This window comes from Euwallacea fornicatus, chromosome 15, assembly GCF_040115645.1.
Source record: "Euwallacea fornicatus isolate EFF26 chromosome 15, ASM4011564v1, whole genome shotgun sequence".
Taxonomy (NCBI): domain Eukaryota; kingdom Metazoa; phylum Arthropoda; class Insecta; order Coleoptera; family Curculionidae; genus Euwallacea; species Euwallacea fornicatus.
The window spans coordinates 4,311,622-4,316,286 of record NC_089555.1 but is presented as its reverse complement, the minus strand read 5'-3'; the positions used below and the strand labels follow the sequence as shown (position 1 = coordinate 4,316,286).

Here is a 4,665-nt window from a genome sequence, read left to right as displayed (position 1 = left end):
TGGGTTGAGCTTGTTGTAGGTTTTTCTTGCTTATTATTTGTTGATAAACTTGGCATCCCTTGTAGTTCGCAGGGTGATTGCCATTACATAGTGTGCAGGTTGGAGGACAATTTGCTTAATTTAGTGCATTTAGAAGATTCATGATTGCCTGGGCATTTGACACACCGGAACGGTTTAGTGCAGTAATTCTTTGAATGGCCATATTCTTGGCACCGTATGCATTGGATTACTGATTTTGGTTTTCTAGGTGGTTCAATATTTATTATGGCTTGCTGGAGACGTGTAATTTTGTAGATGTCTTTGTTGCTAGTCTGTGGATTCAAGTCCACATAGAACAGAGGCAGGCGCCGCTTAGATTTCTTCTCCCGGATATTCGTAACGCTCCTGACGTTGTGTCCTAGTTCCTCGAGCTCTGTTTTGATGTCCTCTTCCGCGGCACTGGGATGAATATTTCTGACAACAACTCGGAATGCCCTTTCCTCTTTAAGTTGGTATGTGTGGTACCTTGTTTCCGTTCTTTTAAGGAGATGAATGATTTTCCTATACGCTTCGATGGTGTTTGGAGAGATACGGATTTGGTGGTTGCTTGCCGATTTGTATGAGAAACAGTTTGAAATCCCTATTTCGTTAAATTTGGTTAGCAGAACTTTTATATCTTTGATTTCGGGGACATAGATTGGAGGAGGCTTTTTGATTTTTTCTGGTGCGGGTCCATTGTTACCTGATGGTACGAGGTCATCCTCCACTAGTAGAGGTGAAAATCTGTTTCCGCTGCAGAGGTTTTCCTCGTCAGGGCTTGTGGTTTGTCTAGATCTTTTGTTTGGCCTTGTTACGGTCTGCCATTGATTTTCCTGGGATTGGGTGTTTCTTATCAGAGTAAGAGGAGGAACTCTATTCTGATGTTGCGAGGATGATTTGGAGGTGCTTGGTAGAGGCTGACAATGTTCCGATTCCATGATGGAAGGTGGATTTCATGCACAATAGTCTGCGGCCTTAAAGCCGCAGAGCTCTAAATAAGAACAGTAAGAAATTATGTTTATCTGGTGGTCCGGTCGACAGTTGATATTTTCAAACAGAAAAAATTGTTAGAATAGTTTTGAAGGGAGTGGAATTTGTTTACTATTTCGATATTTTCACTGATAGGCACGTCCGATCTCTCGCACATCTAGTGAACGAATCCGTGTACTCATGAAAAAAAATGTATAAAAAATAAAAATTATTCAAAACCACAAACTTTACAATATTTATTTAAAAAAATATTAAATTTTTCATGGCCAATAAAATAAGAGTGTTCTGTTTTTAATTTTTATTTTGGTCGAATGTTGATTAATTTTTTGTAAATCTTATTTGTTTACAATTCTTCGTTTATCTATTAACCGTTAGTATAGTTTTGAGTATCACCATGGGTCGTGCAAAGCACTGTAGTGCTGAAGAAAAGCGTATAATTTTGCAACTGAGAAGTGAGAACAAAACTTACAAATTCATTGCTGATGTAATCAAGCGATCCGAATGTGTATCGCCAAAGTTTTGAGGGATCAAAAATTAACTGAAATATCAACAGAGACTAGAGGCCGTCCAAGAAAAAGCAGCAAATCTATGGATAGAAGAATTGTAAGAAAAGCAGTAAAAAATTCTTTTTCTACATCTTTTGGCATTAAACGAGATCTGGACCTACCAATCAGTACAAGAACTGTAAGAAGACGCTTACAAGAGATGAATCTTCATGGGAGAGTGGCAGAAAAAGTTCCGCATTTGAGCAAGAAGAACATCAAGCAAAGATTAGAATTTGCTAAATCCAACTTAAAAGAGAATTACAATCGTAACTGGAAAAACATTTTATTTAGTGATGAAACCAAAATAAATTTGTTTGGATCCGATGGAAAACGGTATGTTAGACGATGTAAAAATGAAGAACTAAATTCTGGGAATACCTTACCAACTGTGAAAAATGGTGGAGGAAACATCAAATTGTGAGGCTGCTTTTCTTATAATGGTGTAGGTCCGCTATATCTGATTAAAGAAAACATGACTAAAGAAATTTATATGGATATACTGGAAACTGTTATGCTTCCCTACGCCGAAATTAATATGCCCCTAAATTGGATCTATCAACACGATAACGACCCGAAACATATCGTCAAAGTTGTGAAACAGTGGTTCGTAACAAATAAAATTGAAGTGTTGCCCTGGCCGTCGCAATCACCTGACATGAATCCAATTGAAAACCTATGGAAGTATTTAAAAGAACAACTTGCAGATAACAAAACTTCGAATAAAAGGCTTTTGTGGGAAGAGGTTCAAAAAATCTGGTACGCCACATCGGTAGAGCTTTGTCAAAAGCTAATTGATTCTATGCGCAAGCGATGCACCGCCCTAATTAAGCAAAAGGGACACGTTACGAAATACTAAAGTATATTTGTTTTTTTTTGTTGAAAGTTCATGTTCACAATTTTTTTTTCTCAAAAGAAGTGTATACTCTTATTTTATTGGCCATGAAAAATTTAATATTTTTTTAAATAAATATTGTAATGTTTGTGGTTTTGAATAATTTTTATTTTTTATACATTTTTTTCCATGAGCACACGTTACTCTATATTGGTGATACATCACAAAGTATGTAATTTATTTATTAAATATTTGGCGATAATATATTGAAATTCAACACTACCGCTTTTATTATTTTGACCACAACTATATATGTGATTGCCAAAGAACACGACCGACATGTCGACGTCAAAGTCTTCGACGAATTTTTTCCGCAACTTTTTTAGAAATTCCTCTCTATTATTATTGTTTGATTTGTTTAATTGGTGTTTGTATTTGTTAATTACATAATCGTGTGTTGTTACCGGCCGGTGGATTCTACTTGTTTCTGTTATTGACCTCGGCACGTCGGCCTCCTGTTGAGACGTTTTATCCTAACGTTAGGAATTCCCTCAATTGGAACTGTCGGTCTTTTTGGGCATCTCATGCTCCACGCTACATGGTCGTCCGAGTTACATGAGGCGGATCTCACCGGTAGCGGTGACTTGCATGCTGTTGTTGCATGCGGTCCTTAATATTTGTTGCATTTTGTTGGTTTTTTGCAGTCTTCTGTACTGTGGTCAAATAAATTGCATCGACTGCATGGTGCAGGAATAGATGCTAGTGGCTTGCTTTCTACAATTCTGAAGACTCGACCCAGAAAGTAGATGGTGCGCTCGTTCATAAGTCTCTCATATGACTTTATATCTCCTGTTATGAGTCTCATCATGAGTGTGGGTGTCCCTCTCTGTCTCGATATGATTCTTTTGCAGAATTTGATTTGGAGTCCTTGTTTTTCGAGGTTTTTCAAAAACCTGTCGTCGGTAATTTCTTGGTCGATCCCTGTAGCTACGACCGAGTATGACGGTAGAATTTGCCTGTTTTGGTTTGTTGTTGGTGTTGTTTTGATTGAATTGGCTAGCATTTTGTAGAGGGCTATTATTTTGCTTTTTGTGAGATGTTGAAGGGTCTCTATGGCTTTTTTGTCATCGTTGGTTTTCAGCAGGAACTTTTTCTCTTGTTTGATGGTTATGTCTTTGTGGTTAGGTGTGTGTTCTTCCCATAGTAGCGCAAACTCAACTCTAGATATTAGATTGATTGTTGTGATACTAATTGAATGGGAATATGTTTTGTAGTGTTGTTGTTGGTGGTTTAGTGTTTTGCTTACGATTGTCCTGATGTTGGGGTTGATTGTGGGCCGGTCCAATGCTGGTCTTTTTTTTTCGTTAGTTGGGGCTGTTAGGTTTGATGCCGAGTTGGAGTTGGGCCTTCTGCCCCCTTTTTTTTGTTTTAGGACTTTGAAAGCCCTCATCCTGGGACGTTTGGTCCAATTCGGATTCTTGGGAGCTCCCGGGGTACATCCTTCTTTTGAAGGGCCCCGGCATCGTCTTCAGTCGTCGTGTTCGATATCTGAGTATATACGAGTTCTTGGAATTTTTCTAATGTTTTTTTTTCCAGTAGATGAAGTCTCAATATGTTTAAATGTTTACACTAAACACGCGTCCACACTCCGTGAACCCCAACCTCGAACCTATTTAAAATATTAAACAGATAATTTGAAATCCGTATTTGACTTCATTTTTCTTTGCAATATGCAATACGTAGTGAAGGGGTTATACACAAATTAACTGTGTTATAAAAACCAAAATTATTTTTTATGCATATCAACTGTCAGGTGCTATTTGAGTGTTTGCAATTCGTAATATCAACAATTTGTCAGAGTTCAATAGCTGTAAAAATGTAGTATTCATTGCAAGAAAAAACTGAAATAATAAGATTAATTGGTGATGGGACATGTACTTTTCATGAAGTAACAAACGAATTCAATCGACAACGCGTAGAGCACAATATTAGCCATGTAACGGTTCCCAATATTAACAGATATTTTAATCATTGTGAGAAGATTATAAGAGTACTGAATCAGCAATTAAATCGCGAGCCTCGAACAAACCAGATAATTTTAAATTACTTCAATGCCAATCCATATTGAAGCCCGAGAGATTGTTGGGAAAATACCTAACATCTTTATCTAGTATTAAATTTCTTTTTTTTGCCAACGTAAACCCTTCTTAATCATTTTTAAGGGCAGTGTTTCAATTATTAAAATGCTTACACATTCCACACTCTTTTCACATATAATTT

General features: G+C 37.1%; 1 pseudogene; it reads right to left on the bottom strand.

Annotated features, from left to right (window-relative positions):
• Window positions 1-2,606: 2,606 nt before the first annotated feature.
• Window positions 2,607-3,942, bottom strand: LOC136343757 (uncharacterized; annotated as a pseudogene).
• Window positions 3,943-4,665: the final 723 nt, after the last annotated feature.